At 40.3% G+C, this 17,673-nt stretch overlaps 1 protein-coding gene and 1 long non-coding RNA gene across 15 annotated transcripts in view; one reads left to right on the top strand and one right to left on the bottom strand.

The window, feature by feature from the left end:
* The window catches only part of LOC308196352, a 108,780-nt gene that overhangs the window by 42,255 nt on the left and 48,852 nt on the right, over window positions 1-17,673 (bottom strand). The window lies entirely within an intron of this gene.
* Window positions 1-17,673, top strand: part of KCNQ1 (potassium voltage-gated channel subfamily Q member 1) — a 409,605-nt gene that overhangs the window by 365,043 nt on the left and 26,889 nt on the right. The window lies entirely within an intron of this gene.

Raw genomic sequence — 17,673 nt, 5'->3', positions numbered from 1 at the left:
GTGCCACCCAGTTATGGAGGCTCCACAAAACCAAGCTGGTATTATTATCATCATTTATTCTATTTCTAAGACTGCTTCTGGCACCATCTGGGGCAATTTGAAGCATAATTAACTGGGTGAAAGGCAATGAAATTTTGTTTGAAAATGGTCTATTATTGTGATCCCATAGCTTCTCTTTCCTGAACAGTGTGTCAACTTCCTGCTTTTTTTCCATCTTCTGACTCTCTTCCGTTTTTTTCTTCAGACACCAATCTACAAAAATTTCTGATGTTCAACCATCCACTCAATAATAAAGTTTGCGGAGAATTAGAAATTGATACTGGTCTGAATGGTGAGGATGTGCACTGAAACTCAGGACAGTTGCGAGGAGTCCCCTGGGAGGAAGAAGCCAACACAACAGCAATGGGCTAGTTTCAGGCAAGACCTTGAGGGCATTTTTTTTGCCAGCTGGGTCTCATGGCAGTGTTTTTATAGCCCCAGTCTGCACCACAGCCTCTGTTTGTGAGGCTGCATGCTTTGTGCATTGTTGCCCACTGAGCGCATCATCTGTTTGCTCTTGCTTGGCAGATGGGAGAGAGATCCCTCTGCTGCGACAGAGATACCTGAGGCACAAGCTATTTGGTGACTGTCATGTGTATGACATTATATGTGAAAAGCCTGGGGAAACTTTCAAATGGCAAATCACAGGAGCGGCAAAGGATGCAATCTGGGAGCAGTGATGTTTTAACTTAGGCAGTGATTCCCTGTTCTTGCCTCTTGTTGAGCTCCAGGTCTGTAGGACCCACTGCCTTAGAGCCAAGTTATTGCCAGCAGCTTTTCCCTGTTCCTACCAGGTTTTGGACAACAAGCTTAGCTCCTAAACTGGAAGAGGCCATGCCCACAGCGTCTAATGGTTGTTTACTCTTGGCCTGGTGACTGTGATATGGCCTAGCATAGCAGTGCAGATGAAACAGAGACGGAGCAACAATAAGTGAGCTTCTGGTTTCATCAGTCAGAACCTCATTCACTGCAGTGGGGAAAGGTTTTGACCCAGGAGGAGGGATTCATGTTGACACTTGGGATGTTTTGCTGTAAATGATGACATCTGATCTATAAGTCTGGACTCTGTAGTGGGGGAAAGGTACCTCTAGAGCATAATGCATACCATCCTAAAATACACATCTAAAATAAATTGCATTAACTAGAAACTAGTTGCCCATTTCTGTCCACTGACTATAAGAAGCATCAGTATGACTAACTCCAAAACACACATCTACATTGATATCTAGAGAAAGATAATTTGCTGTAGAGGTCTGTAAACACATGAAAAAAGTCTCACCATGGTAGTCAGGTAGCAAGCCACCATTTCAGTGTTGTTCCATTACAGACAACAGCACAGTACATACGGTGATATTCAAGAGTGACTCAGGGATTAGGATTGTTTGTGGTTCCTAACCCCTTCATGTGCATGCTGTCCTGTGTCTGAGCGGGAGGAGATGGGAAGGAGGAAGGCATGCTGAATTGTTCTTTATCCTTGTTCTTTTGAGTTGTTTGTTTTCATTTAACACTTATCTTAATTCTGTGCTTCCCCATTTCAAATGCTTGTAATTGAACTTCACAGCTTCCACTAGTGAGTGCCATTCCCTCTCTCCATTCAAAATAAATAAATGTAAAATGTTAATATACTACATGTAACGTGGAGGAAGGCTGTAAATTTGTACTGGAATATCTGTTCGGACATTCATTTTCAACAGTTTTTAGGCAATAGCTTTTAGGTGCCATGGTTTTATAGTGATCAGCATTTGTACAATAGCACATGACTTGTGGAAATAGTGTTTTTTACATTTCTATTTTTGTTTTCCTCAACTTTTTAGAAACTTCGTTTTTTCTGTGACAGAGAAAAAGCTGAGACTGGTTTGCCATCCCCAAGGCTCTAGAAGAGATCAGGATATTTCAGTGAGGCAATGTTTGTGGATTCAGAGAAGCACTTTGTTGTTATCAAACTAACTGCAGTTTGCATCTTAAATTTCATCTGGCTCACGAGAAGTGCTTGTCACAGCACTATCAGGTTCCTGATGGTTCTTTATGTGAGGCAACTCCAGGAAAAAAAACTTTTAGTTCTGAGATCTGTGGAGGCATAAGGGAGGAAGATGCCTCTTGTTCTGTCAATTCTTCACAGCATCATTAGGGGGGATATTGCCAGAATCTGCATCCTTAGCTTCAGTTTCTGCTCTTTGTTGACTTTGCAGTTCTTTAATTGTATATCTTTATTTTAGGTAGGAAACAAATTAAATCGAGGCTTGCAGAGTCTTCTTGTTGCAAAAATTGGAGTTTCGTCTTTTGCACTGCCGTGTTGTCCTAAGGCCTGTGCAAAGGAGTTGTGCTGCTAAAATTTGTTCCGTATTTAAAGGGAGAAAATCTACAAAAGTAGTCTGACATAAAAGAATTTTGTAATGTAGAAGAAGTGATTTAATTTTTATTGTGCGTGTGTCTAAGACTAAGTATAGTCTGCAACTGATTTTTTGCTGGCTGTTGCATGTCCTGTTTTGTGCAGTTTCAAAAGCTCTGGGCTGCTGTCTATCTTGTGCACTGCACCCAGGCTTCGTTGCTGGTAAGCACAGAGGTTGTTGTCTGGGTTTCACTTTCAAACCTCAACGAAACTGAAAAAGTAACCAGGGCTAGATATGAGAGCAAGTTTTGAAGACCTGCAAGTCCTTGCAGCAGATAGAGCTCGGTATGGCATACCTGGTGGTTCACATCGCTTGATAACTACTCAGTACTACTACTACAAAACAAACACTGTGATTAATCATAAGAGAAGTCCGCAGGTCAAAAACCTTGAATGAGCAACTGTAGGAGGCTTCTGAGAACTGCTTCAGTCTGTTGATGTATCTCGCCATAAAATCTTTCCATATTCATATTTGTTTTTTGGCTGAAGAAGTTAAACAGTGGTCTGGCTGCTAGTACAAAGTGTTCTGTCTCCGTTCCCCTCCTGACTTCCTGTATTTCCATGGCTCCAAAGTGAGGGAGGAGTACGGAGACTGAGCAGAATCAAATGCAGGTGGGGATAATGTGCTAACCAGCCAAGACAAACAGCGCTCATTCTGTCTTCTATCTTTTTTTTTTATTTCCCTCCCTGAACTGTCCTACATTTGAAGCTATCAGTCTGTGTTTGTAGCTGCTGGGGTGTTGTGGTGGTACGGCTCACTGCAAGCTCGCATCTCCCAGCTGCCGAGAAACACTGCTGTTGCTTTTACATTTTCTCCCCCAGAAAACTTTTTTTCCTTCTAATGGTTTACTTTAAAGACAAGGAGAAAAAAAAGAAAATTAAAAAAAAAAAAAGGAAAAATTAATGCAGTGAATAATAGATCTGTGCAAAAAAGCCTGGTAACAAAGCCAGGAGAAACTTGGCTTGTGTTCAGCTTTGTTACAAACTCAAAGCCCAGTCCAGGTGTGTGGAAAATTTTGCGACTGTTCTCCAGGCTGCTGAGCAAAGCGGGCCCTCTTTCACTCCAACCAGAGCTGATTTCTGGTGTTGCATGGCAACACAATGAAAATCCATCTCCCTTGTGATTTGTGGGTCAAAACCTCAAACTGAAACTGAAGGACACCTAACCCTCAGCCCACAGACCCAGCCAAAGCAAAAGATTTACACAACAACTGTGTCCCACAGTGGAGAAGTTGATAGATCGCTAACCGTTTTCCCTTTAAGCCCTGATCTTTAATTATAAAAATCTGATTATTCAACTTCTTGTCAGAAAAATATATTGAAATGTCGCACCTGAGATAGTTATATCTTTTACCCCATCTAAACACATCTGGTGAAAAAGTTACACTGTAGAAGGAGAAGCTAAAACTAACCTCATCTTTTGTGAGCTAGTTTGTTCCTCTGGGCAGCACTTTGCCACCTGATCTTTCTCTTGGTCCAGCTCTGCCCTTTCAGGGTCTGTCCTTCTGGTCGCTGACCACACACTGCACAAAGTGGTTTCCCAGAGTCACAGCAGCAGAGGACACAGAAACACAGCTCCTGGAGTGGTGCGTGTGCAGGTAACAAATGGAAATGTACAATTGCTGTCTGTAGACATAAGCTAGTCTCTCAGATATTCTCTAAGGCAGCACAAGGTAACTGCTGTTGCACAGGTTTATCAGGCTTTATCACAAAGGCTGGTTGTTCTTTATTTCTTTATTGCCTCCTTAAATATAAATCACAAACCATAAATTCTGAAAATATAGTGTATAGTGGCAGCTCTCTTGTTTCAGTGTCACAGGATGGAAACCGAGTCACTCGGGCACGGTGCGTGACTGGCAACTCCCGTCTGACATCCTGCCCACCCATCCTCTCCCTGCTCAGGAGCTCTGCAGACCATGGCACCTCATTCCCCCATCAAACAAGATTACAGGAGGCTGAGGTTCACCTTAGAGAAGCAGAAGGCATTAGCAAGTTGTGTTTTTTTCCTCTTGTCCTAGATAGTTCAGAGCCTTGCAGGCAAAATGAAAAGGCCCACAGGCTTCCTTCTCATGTGCTAGGAAAAAAAAAAAAAAAGCCTTCTGCCATAGTTATGTACTCATTGAGAGGTGATAGAGGATTTAACTTCTGCGTGTGCAGAGGAAGGCTTTTGCCAGCACTGAAGCAACACCCAGCTCCCGTGCCAGCACCAAGCCACTCCCCAAAGCCAGCACCCACAGTCTGCTCCTTTCTTGATGGGACTCAGATCCCAGCTGCCTCTGAGGCTGCAGGCAATTATGGAATATCATAGTTCCTCCCCTTTTTTCTCCTAGAGTCTTGTAGATCAAAATCTGTATCTAATGTCTCAGTCCATGAAATACTGCTCAGTGCACAACCAGACATTTTCTGTATTACTAGAGGTGTCCAGGGGCTTTAAAAGTGCACCACAAGTCAAACCCTGGGCAGACGCACAGCCTGAAATGGCAGCAGTTGTACTATGTATGTGGCAGTGTCCTCACACAAAGAGAAGTGTCTTGCTGCCTTCTAGCCAAGTGCCAAAAAAAGCCCTTTCTCATCCTTCTGCTTCAAAAATGTCTAGTGGTAGCCTGGTGTGCTGTAAGTATTGCAATGCTAACCAGCAAAGAGTAGAAAAAAAAATGCTGTTAATGGAGAGTCAAAGATTCTTCTGTAAACTCTTGCTGTTCCTTTGCCACGCTCAGTGTAACATGAGAATGGGCAATCAGTATATGGGGAGACATAAACTTCTCAAGGAGAGCCGCTACCAGAACACATCACTGTGTCCATTTTTTGCGAGCTTCTTCCAATAATTTTGAAGAATGGTTATCAAGTTTTTGTTTTGTTTTGTTTTTAATTGCCTTTTTTTTTTTTTTTTTGCTTATGCTATCCTGGCTTAATACAGTTGTTTCTAAATCTCATTTAACTTTGTTTTGTTTGCTCAATTTGGGAGAGTTTAACTTGTCAGACCTTATTATAATGAGGATCCTCTTTCCTGCTTCACAGTTTAGTGCAGTGGAATTGTAAAAGCTCTAGAGGAAAAGTCAATTAAATAAGCAATGAAAACACTCCTAAGGATATTAAGAGTTTGGATTTTGTTTGCTTTCTGTTTTTGACAAAACCTAATGTCAATACAAATGCTAAGTGACTTGATATTGTTTGGTTTTAAACAATCAGTGGTAATACTGCAGTGTGGGTCTCGCTGGTTGCCTTGGTGCTTTAGCTCAGTCCAGGAGCACACTTCTGAAGCAATCATCTAACAATCCCCATTTATTACGGTCTTGTTTCTGTTGCAGTGCAGTCTCAGAACATGAGAGACTTATGAATGAAACCAAGCTGTAAATATGCTGCAGCAGCACACTTAGCACACTCCCACCCCAACAGGGATTCCCTCCGTGAGACCAGACTAGAGCTAGTCTGAAGTAAACCCACCGCCAAACGTGTATCGTGATGATTACAGCTCCATTCTGCTCAGCTTATCTACCTCAATTGCATTGCATTACTTGCCGATGTAGCTACAGTCATTGTTTCCCAAACTTAATCTCAAAAAAGGTCTTCCCTTATCTTTAATTCATCAAATGGGAATGCAAAGTTTAAAGGATAAGAGGGAGAGTGTGCGCATCTGTGACATGTTTCATGATTATGCCTGATTTAGTTATTATTAGTATCTAACAAAGACAGCTCTCGGTATAGAACCCCTTGGACTCACCTGGCTTATATTCAGTTTCTAACCTTAAATATTTTCCTACTTTGTTCTAGGCAAAGCTATGTAGTCTTATAGCCTGGACTCGTTCCATGTGAGTTTATCTGCCTGTCACCTAAAGCCCCTAGAAACAGGGACCTCTAGAGTGTGTCCCAGAGGCAACATCAGGAATCTAAACCAATCCTGCTTCTGACATAAAGCACTTCTAGGTAGAATGAGTCCAGGCCAGGCCAGCTCCCTATTTATGATGAGACATGAGAGTGAATGTATTAGTCAGAAGGTAAATCTAGCTAGCTGTTAAGCCTACTTGAAACTTTTGAACTACACTTGAACCTCTTAGAAAATACAAAAATTTTAATAAGGTTCTGGAAAAACAGTTGCTAATTGGCCTCTACAAGAATTCTTTTTTTTTTTGGGGGGGGGGGGGGGGGAATATTTTTGTCAACCTGAGTAGAATAAATATATTGTAGAATATAATGGACATCCTTACAATTTCAGTAGTTGTGGCCTCCCATCAGGCTACATCTCAGCTAGTTCCACACAGAAAAGAATGCTGTCACTGTAAGACAGTTCCTTTAACCTCTAACAGGCTGAAACTTCACACACATGCTCCTGCATCTGCTGAGTATTTTTAAAAGTGCACGATATGGAAGGGGTTAAAGTGGATTTGGCCCTTCTTCAGTGAACCAGGCTTAAGAGCAAAACATCAGAGCACAAAGGGTGTCTCAGCCTCTAGCCAGCCGAGTTTACATGGTATACAGGGTCTACTGGAGGAAGGTGCTTTCCCTAGTCCTAGGATTCAGTGTATTTTAGTGCAGCTTTCTGCATAAAGTCACCCGGGTGTTCTGGGTGAATCTCCTTTTGCACAGCATTTTACTGCTGCACACCTCATGGTCTGAGACCGTTGTGTCCTCCGGGATGACAGCGTTGAGCACACCGATCTCCACAGTGCTGGTGAACTTCTCCTGGTATCTCTGTGGAAGATGTACACAGGATAGTTGCAGAGTGGTGAGCTGTGTTAAAGCTCTTGGAAGCTCAGCAAGTGATTTAATGGTTACAGCTGTTTGTCTGCAGAGGGGGTTTGTACAAGTGGAAATGTGCTGACCTGCAATCTGAGACCTATTCCTAGTTCTGCAAGCTCTTCCTATGCAACCTTGGGCAAAGCACTTCTCTGCTTTTCCTCCCTCCTTTATCTGTCTTGTCTATGTATTCTCTCAGGAAGCTCTTAAGAACAGAGACTGTATCTTACTCCATGTTTGTACAGTGCCTAACAGAACAGGGCCCCCGGCTTCCTGAAGTCCCAAAGATGCTGTTGTAATACAAGTAATAAATGTTAAGGAGGTGTAAGAATCTGGCCCAGCTCACCACCATCACCATCTGTTTTTCTATGACAAATTAGTAGTATGAAGGCATGCAGCTGAGTGATTAGAGCTGTGACCGTTCGCTAGACTCCCTAGATCCTGCTCCTGGGTTTGGCACTGCCGTGCTTTGTAACAAGAGCTGCTTAAGAATTTTCCAGCAATGTGCTGTTGGTTTTTCTCCCTTAGAGAGTGTCAAATTAGTAAAAACTGAAAATTGGGGAAAAAAAAATCCAGAATGTGCCAGTTTCAACAAAGCTTTAATAGGAAGATGATTCTCAGGCACAGGTTGGAAGTCCTGGAAAACCAGAAAGAAAATGACCTGCTCCTCCTGTGCCTCTTTAAGGTACCCAGAAGCATTCACATGCCTTGTAGGAGGCAGTGGTTGAAATCTATTGCTCTGGTGGATGTTGTCGCTCCAGTGTTCACAAAGAGGATGCTTTGGCACTCGGTAATGTCATGGTCGCTGAGGCCATCACCTGGGATGCAACAGTCTGGTTCTAGGTTTGGATCACACTGCAGACAGATCTGAACCTGGGTTTCCCCTGTTCCCAGTATTTTCCTTGCCACTGGACTCTGCTGTCCCAAGGAGGAAGGAGTTGAGATTGCCTCTGTGGATTTATGCACATGGATTTACAAGGTTTTGAGGTTGTCACTGGTGGAAAGGGGGAAAATAAATGAGATGTTTTACAGTTTGTACAGATAGTGAAACCATTTCCTATCTAGGTCTTCATGAAAGAGACTTGCATTCCTATTGTATTCATGTATCCTCTAATAACACTGGTGCTTTTAAATAACTTTTGTCATGAACTTTGTGATGTTTGACCAGCATTTTCCATTCTTTGGAGCCAGTACTTCATCTGATCTTGCTAAGAACATGGAAAGGCAGCTTTAAAGAGGTGATCTGTGCCTTCTGTGTCCTGGAGTGTGGGGTTTATATAGAGCAGCCTTCAGGTAGTCGTAATCTAACCTCAGCCACACCATCAGCTAAGGAGCTTTTTGCTCCACAAATAATAATTAGCTTTTGGTCATGCTTCGTCTGCACAGCACTTCCCTTTCATGGGAGAGTGATGTGATTTAATCAGCTGTGCCAGCTTTCCCCGCCACCAAGGACTCTTCTGGAGAAAGGGAGTCCTCCAGCTTAAACATTCTTAAATCTTAAGAATTTGATTAAATACTTGCATTGGAAACTTTAAAATATATTCTGCTTGAGATTGTTCTTGGCTTCTTTTTAGTAATTCCCTGTTATTTGTTGGAAATTAAGTCATCCAATGGACTTAAATAGATTATGGGGAGTCTACATTTAGCCATAAAACTACCACATTTCTGAGTATGAACTTGTCTGAGGTACTGGATGAGGCAACCACTGGCGATGATGCTTGTTGGGTTAATCAAGCCATTGAATTACTAAATTATTTATATTTTCTTATTCTACTTTTCTTGGAAAAGGCTCCCTTGACAAGCAGGTGTTTCTTTCCAAGATCATAATAAGTGCAGAAACACGGGGTAGCTTGGAACTGTCACATTTCCACCAAAAGTATTTCATTACCATTCTGTTTATGTCTACATCCACTTAATGAGATTTCTATAGATCATGAGACCCACTTAGTATGTCCTTAACCCCATAATGATAGGAAGTGGTACTCTAGACTGCCAGACTGATTTCCCTCATGAGGGTTATAATGTTAAAATTTGCTTTCCAAAACTAAGAGCCATCTGTTGCCACGTGGAACTGCCATTGGTTGCTTGAATGAGTCAGTGCCCTGAGTTTTATGACAACTGGAATGACTACTGTGGTTGAAATGAAACTTTCAACTTCAGGTGTTGCAATCACAAAGAAGGCTAGTGTCTGGAGTGAAGTGGAACATGCCATGCAAAAGTGAGGTCATTTCCTACCTCTGATCTGTCATTTCTTCAGAAGCAAAAGGAAGAGGATTTTGCATCTGTTCCTTCATGCCTGGAGGATGGCATTTTTACTACCATTTGACAAAAGACTTAGAATCCTTGAGCGTCAGCAATGCCCAAGTCACTTTAGCCATAGGATTTTGCAAGGTACAGTTTAATAAAAACTGCCACTACTGTACAGATTTACAGTGAGAGGAAAGAAAAATCTTTATTTGTGGGTGAGATATATGTGCCTTCTTTTGAATGATTAGCAGACTGAGATATTTCAGGATGAGGTAAAGAAGACAGGATTTATTTCTTTGTTTGCCTCTCTAGAATCAGGCAATTTTGTGAACCTGTCACTGTAACTCCAGGAAGAAACAGGTGAAAAGTAAAGTAACTGGTCAAGTAATGTAATGTTAACACAGCATTGTTTCTACAGCCCTGAAGCAAGATTTGTAAGGGACAGCTCATCAGGAACAAAATTCTCCAAAACAAGTTACACTGCCTGTCTGTTGTTGTATAATTGAGTGTTGGTATATACTCATATGAGGTGTAGGAAAGCATTTGGTATCTTTGCAAATAAATTTAAGGATGTAGGTCCCCATTTTCCAGTAATGACTTGGAACTATTTCCATGCTGGTATGTTTATAAGGTTAAACTGAAACTCCAAGCAAGAGAAGTCTGGCATCAAACATGACAAAACGAAACTCAGTTTTATCCAAGGGTTTGCTTAGGCTTTTGGTTTGTGACACGGAACATGACTGTTTTGGTAGTGGTTTTGTTTTATAAAGGTGATTCAGTACTGACATTGGCTATTTGACATCAGAAACTCAGTCCACTCGTATTGCTTGATTGCCGAGTCCAGCTTTCTGCAGATTCCAAAAATAAAACCAGACATGAAAGGGACCCCTTTTTTTTTTTTTAAATCCTGTTAAATGCATAAACTTAAGACTTTTCTATGATAAGTAGACACTAACTTTGATAGCTCATTCTTCAAAAATGTATTTCTGCCTGTATTTCAGGCCAATGGAAGTTTTTGTACCCTTTTCCATTCCTCAGTCTCTCTCATAGTCTAACATTCAAGGTGTTTACAATACCAGGAACAGGTATATTGTTGGTTTGTGCATGTCATAGCTCTGAGGGACATGACCTCAATAAGTTTTTCTCTTCTAACATAAGAGGATGGAAAGAGGTAAGAACTTGTATCTTCTCTGAAGTGAACTTTGTGGAGCCATTCCAGTCTTCTGTTAAACAGAGGTGCTGTATTGCAAAAATGTATTCCTGCAGGTCATTTTGTGATTAGTAGGAAGGCTGGAGATTGATGGATTATGGATTTGGCTCAAAATTAATTGAAGTCAAAGGAAAGATCTTCACTGATTTTACTAAATGTTATTTTTAAAGTACGAATTGGTGATAAGCCAATGCTTTGGTTTGAACTTCCCCAGAATTTGAGAAACAGTTGAACGGTTGAATGTAGCTAAGAGCTATGTAGCTCTTAGCTAACAGAATGTAGCTAAGAGCTGTGAGTAAAGTTTCACTCTAAAGCCCCAACTTCAAGATATTTCTTTGCTGCTCAGCTCCAGGGCTCCAGTTTGCTTTAGAATCTCTGGTGTAAAAACTGTGTGAGATTTTACAGTGCTAAGTTCTAACTTTAGAGTGAGAATTTGAAGGATGTATCACCGTGAATTTCCTTCAGGCGAAAAAGGGATAGAAGCACAAAGCATCTGTAGGTTGTATTTCTCAGTTAACATGGTATATAATTATGTGAATTTTCCATATGAATAGCCAGCTATTGTTACGTAAGTCACATAAAATGAAAATAGCCTCTTCAAACTATGGTGCTTTTCCCACCAGTGTTCTTACTGTGTAACTAGTCATGCAGGGTTTCAAAGCCTTGTCTACTACTGTCCTAGCGCTTGTTTTCCTTGTGAGCGATAGTAGCTGACATGGCTGGAAATGCGATCTTGTAAAAGGAACAGAGGTTACTTCAAGGTAATCTCCATTTTAAAACAAGTTCCACCCAGCAATTGCATAGCTTTTCTTATAAGTGATAATATTGCCTTTTTAGCTTAATTTGGGTTTATTGATGACAGAGCCTTACACTCTTGAAAGTTGAATAATTGAAAAATAGCTAATTCTCCAGTTTCTCTTGGCAAATAATTCACATTTCTTTATATACCTTTGCCAGTAATCTAGACCATTCACCCAGTGTTGCTCCAGAGGTGCTGAATTGTGTCACATCCAGAACAAATTCATACTGTACCAAGTAGAAGTCACGAGCTTTTTATTTGATGGATAAGTCTTTCAGTGTCCTCAGCAGTGTGAAGACAAAATAATTTCCCCAAAGCATAGAATCTGCAAAATTTAGAAGTGTAGACTTGTTAATATGTCTAACATATGTAATATTTATTAATACGTATTAAATGAAGATACACAAGATCTTTGTTAAAAGTTTTTGTTCAGGTTTTGAGCATGTTGAACAAGTCTTTCCTAGAAATGAAGAGAAAGGCTTTATGGGATCTTTGAGACTCGTAACTTACATGCTAATTTGTAAAGTTTGAGGGGGTGGAGTTTCTTGTGCATTTTAGAAGCATCATCTTTGTTTATCTAATAGCTATTTCATCTGTGCAGCTGTCTAAAGTTATTGGTTTCAAATATTGGGGTTTTCGAAGTATGAAAATAGAAAATGATATGTTTTGTCATTTCTGAATGTGAAACAAGTATTTCTTAGTACATATGCATGTATGCTGACATAAACATATGTTAAAACATACCTTTAAAGGCTAATACTGACTCACTATCATGCATTAACTCCAGTCTTTCTTATGGAATATGCTATATTGAGACACAAATACAGATGATTGCCAAGTCTGTGCTAAGGCTGACACAAAGCACAAACCATAAGGTGAAATTTTCTTCAGAGCTTCAAATCTTTTTTCACTGAGCTCCCAAGCTGCCAGAGAGTACCTCTGCCATTCCCTACTAAAATCCAATTAACTATGGGGAATCCGTGGGTGATTCTTTCAAGCTTTCAACTGTCTTTGTAATAGCCATCACAAACCGGGTAAACTAAACATGATGAAAATGTTGGTTTTCTTCCTACTTCTTATTGTCAATGCTAGCATAAATCAGCTTCACTGTAAGAAACAAACAAACAAAACCAGAAGTAAATACAGTGGTAATTGTGAACATTTGTAACATGAGTTATGGACGTGGGATGCCAGAATCTTTAAAGGGTATGTTTTTACAGTACAGAATTTTAAACAGCAGGACTGAGTAACAGTAGAAAAATCGTGTGACTTTTCTTGAATGATGTTAAAAGCATTACTCAACCTATCCCTTTCCAAGTAAGTCAGAGTGACTTCTTCAGAAATTCAGTATGGTTTTTTTAAGCATTTTGTTATTGTTGAATTGTAAGGACCTAAAAATTTTGTTGGTGTAAGCTGTTTTAACACCATTTATTCAGTGGTAGCGGTAATTTATCTCAGATGAAAATCTAGCCTAAAATCTTTAGTGTTTTGTTTTCAGTTAGGTTGCACCATATTAATTATTGCTGTCAAATAATATTAAGATGTGTTTAGGCTGTTGCCATCTAAATTTCAGCTATTACAACTGCATTTTTCTTATGTTAAAAGAAACAATTTCACCCTGTATCAATTCATGAAAGTATCTGTTGCTGAAGTTTCCAACTCAACAGCTTTGATGTTTCATCCTTCTAGCAAAAGGCAGTTATATATATATATATGTATGTATATATATATATATGAGACAAGGTATGATTGGGTCTTTGTAATAATCTAAGGAGTAGATGATACAAGCTTGTGTAAGTGATGAACCAAAGGCAAGGGGACAAGCAGGAAGGAGATAGACCAGAATGGTCTTGAAAATGAATACAAGTGCCATATGCTCAGTATGCATCTACTCCTTAGATTATTACAAAGACCCAATCATACCTTGTCTCATATATATATATATACATACATATATATATATATAACTGCTCAAAGCTGGTCTCAATAGATACTTAATAAAGGTATTATGCTTATATGTGCTTTTCAGATAAAACTGAAAGATAAAACTTTTCAGATAAAACTCAACCAATGTCCCTCAGTGCCACATCCTCACACCTCTTAAATACCTCCAGGGCTGGGGACTCCACCACCTCCCTGTGCAGCCTATTCTAAAGCCTGACCACCCCTTCCATGAAGAAATTCTTCCTGATGTCCTCTGGTGCATATTCACACAGCATTTCCATGCAACATTTTTTCTTTGGCTTCTTAAGCTTCTTGAGGTTTAGTGTTGTTGAGAGCAGATCTGCTGTTTCCCAAGAAAGATTACGAGTTACTGCATTTGTAGGGAACTCAGTTCAAAAGAGGGCTAGGGTAGACATTGACACATAGACTTCATACTTGTGATATTAACTTTTAAGAAAGGATTTGAAATGGAAAATGTGTGTCTCTGCAAGCATCTTGTAATTATTCACTTATGATTGAGAAGGGGTTTTCCTCTAGGTCTTTTAACTAAGATGAAAGTAAATCTACCTTTGGTTTGAGCTATCACTTAGAACCAGAATGATTTCTGAACTTGTCTCTGTGTCCTTTAGAAATTATATACAATCATGTATGCGCCTGTTACCTTGCTTAATATAGGTACTCAGTGCAACGTTTTCTGCCTATGTAGTGTTTTCAGAAAGTTTTCATTTCCTTCCGTAAGTGTTTTAAGATGACAACTCAATTGCCATTAACTTCATGGGAAGCTGGATTAAGCCCTGCAAAATGGTCAGAGTTCTTTGATAAAAGGAAAAATAAATATATGGTCAGGAAAGTTGAAGATGTAAGTGGAGGGGGAAGCTGGCTCAGGCTTGTACAAGGTTATTACCTTCTGTATGGTTTCAGGAAAAGATTAGCTGGAGGCTGTTACTTATCTGAATAACTCCCTTCATAAAGTCTAGCCGTTAGCTATGTGAGCAGGGAGCTTACAATGTTATTTCCCAGTGTTGTATTTAGTTAATGCAAAATGTACACTGTCCAAGCACTGGTTTACAAAGTGGCTTGTTCATGACATGCAAGTATGTAGAAGATAGTATTTGGTGTGAAATACATGAGTGCTGTTTGGAGTAGTGTACATTGTCTAAGCCTCAGCGCTCTGCCATTGTATCAGTCACTTCTCTGCTCCTGGAATAACAGCAGATTCTGACTGCCTAGTCCTGTGCCATGATTGAATAAGAATCTGTTTACTGAAGAATTTGTACAGCTGTAAAATTAAGCAGAACACATGTCCAGAGAAGTGAACAGCACATCATAAATAAAGAACAGTTTATTCAAAATCTCTCTGGCAGCTGATGAACCTATCAGGCACAGGAGGGCTTTCAGAACAGGAAATTTCTGTGAAGGACAGAAGCTAGTTTGGGATCCCTGATTTATCATTGCATGTCGTGTAAAAACAGCAGTGTGCTGACACATCTGCAGAGCTCAGTATTTGAAGCTTGTACAATTTGTAGTACAAAACTTAAAAAAAAAAAAAAAAGTAAAAAAAATTGCTCTCTGTTTGAGCTCTGCTGGCCTCTGAATCACATCTAGGTAATGGAGAAGTCCACTGACCCACAAGGTGTCGCAGGAGGGAGGTCTGGTCTGAAGCCAGGACACTGGGCTGTATGTGGAAACAAAAGCAATCTTCCCTACCCTTAACAAATGTTTGTCAGCTGCAAACTGTCCAACCTGTGCATTGGGTCAACAAGAAGAGACCAGGATATAATTCCTCTCCCGTGTCCATTAGGGAGGTTGTGAGGAGGAAGCTGGCATCAGCAGTAGCACAAACTGAAGCATTCCATTGGCTCCTACAGTGCCAAAGGTTTGTGTTATCATCGCCATCTGTGTTTGTGGCAAAAGATCTGTGTACATCAGATGTCGAAAAATCCCCTCAAGTTGTTTGTGGCTATTGCCTAAAGCCATGAGAATGCTTCTGTTTTTGGGGGGGTGTTTTTTTTTTCTTCGTTGAAAAAAATATGGAAGTTAAAATTGCTTGTTATTTTGAAGAAAATGAAAGCAAAACCTTTTCAGAAGGAAAGTACGAGTTGCCAGACGTCCCCAGAATATTGGGAGAGACTTTGCAGAGGAATGTATCAAGTTTCTTAATGATGTGGTAGATGCTTTCATCTACATGGGCCCCTATCTCAGCCTGCCTGATTTTCCTTAAGTTGCTGATCTGTAGAAGTAATTGATTAATTTGACCAGGTGAGAGAAGTATCCTTAAAGCAGATTCCCTTATTAAAATGCTCCCTACCTTATGAGGAAAGCTGGAGACTACTGATACCCCTTTGTAACCAGGTAGGAAGGCAAAACTGGGCCCTTAGAGGGGAGGGAAACCCTAACAGTTTCCCTTTCCTTTTTGAAGTTAGTACAGGCAGGCTTGACCTGGAAATATAATCTAGTCAATTCAAGCTTCTCCCTTGTATTTTAGCACAACTTTTCAATTCAGAGCTCTATGTCCAGAGTTCAACTGAACATCAGCTTTTCTGTTGACACCTAAGCCAGGGAAACTTGCTCTAAGACTCCAAACTCCTTTATAGTTGAAGGCTTGTCAAGGAAGAACATTTTGGTGAAGGCTGCCTAGCGCTGGGTTCAGACAAGCACTCGGATGGTAAAAAGGCCTCCACTGCCATTAGGAAACCAGCTGTCCTATCCAGATGAGAACAGAATACAGACTGGTTTAAGTGTTGAGATTAGCAGCATGAGTGTTTTGGAGTTTAGATACATTTTTTTTCCTCTGAAAGATGGCTAAAGTAGCGTATGAACAGATCCTGTGCTTGTTATGAAAGGATTAGGTCCAGCTTTTTTATAGAGCAAACTCAAACAAGACCGATCTATTTTGTTCATCTTTCATAAAAAGATTAAGGAGGCTGATTTATTATGTATTACAGTAGTCACACACTAGAAAATTCTTTCCAAAGCGAAGTTGTTGGTTTTTTTGTTAATTAAAAAAATAAATAAATCTGTAAGCAGGAATGGACAGGAACTGCTACGTTCCTAGGCTGATCCAGTGTGAACACGTTAGGCTTCAGTTTAAAGGTGGCTGGCAACCTTTTGGCAGGAATATTATTTATTTAATTAATTGGTGTAGAAAGAACAGTTGGGATTGTTTTCCCTCTCTCTTTGCACTAAAGAGCTTTTGCCTCTTGGACGCTCCATCACTTCTTACATACTGCCTTTGCAACCTACTCCCTTTTTGCCTACGTATGATACTTCTTCAATTTGGTGAACCAAGATGAATTAGCAGCAAGCTGCCTCTCTCTGACTCTTAAGATTCTTCAGCAGATCCCATGGTTTTATTGCTGGGCCATCAAGAGTTTTTTTGATTAAAACTTCTCTGTGCTAGTTTCTGGCCAGCAGCAGTTTCCCTAGCTCCTTAAGTTTTGGACACAACAGCGTGGTCAGCAGTGATTGCCAGAGAGGCTGAGACACCCCGAAAATTCAGTGTGGAGATAAAAGCCCTTTGGGGAAGTGCAGGGGGCGGGGATGAGGGAATTATAGGGTCAAGGGTTTTGTCAAACATTATAAAACCTGGAAGTCCACGTGTACTGAATGTATTGATCAACGCTGAGGTACAGGAGGTGCTTTTTTTCAAGAGTTATCACATTCCTAATGGACAACAGGAGCAGAAGGAAAAGCTCAGAGGGGTAGGCACGGTGAGCAGAAGTAAATCATTATGCTGTTTTTTTTCTTATCAGTTCTGCAACTTAAAACTACCCTGAAGAGACATGTTTTGACAGAGCTCTTCACACTTTCAAACAAAAGAGCTTTTCTCTCTCCCTCTCTCCCTTCCTTTCCCCTGACCCTCCCCACAATCTCAATGTATGGCTGGAGAAAAATGATTGCAGTCATTGTCTGGCAACAACAATCGCAGATTCTTTTCTGGAAACAAGTTGGGTCAGGTTCACGAGTGTGCACAGAAAGAAAGAAAAAGAAAGCTCCCTGGCCAGATAAATAACTCACTTTTGGAAGATGCTTCACCAGTGTTCCTGCTGTTATATAACAACCTCAGCCAAGATCCAACTATTTCATATTTGCTTAAGCAACAGAGTCATACAGTGAAAACATTACTGTGCTGTGTTAGTTGTTTAGTCATTGGTACTCGGAGAGGTGATACGCTAACAGAAGTATGCAGTAACAACCATCTAAAATGTGATGTTTTATTGGCTTTGCAGTAAATAAGGTGAAGGTACTAACTAATTTCTGCTCCTAATTTAATTCATGTTGCAAACATGAAAATGAGGACAGAAGTAATTT

Source organism: Anser brachyrhynchus (genome assembly GCF_964034855.1).
Source record: "Anser brachyrhynchus genome assembly, chromosome: 5".
NCBI lineage: Eukaryota > Metazoa > Chordata > Aves > Anseriformes > Anatidae > Anser > Anser brachyrhynchus.
This window is presented reverse-complemented; position numbering and strand designations above follow the sequence as displayed.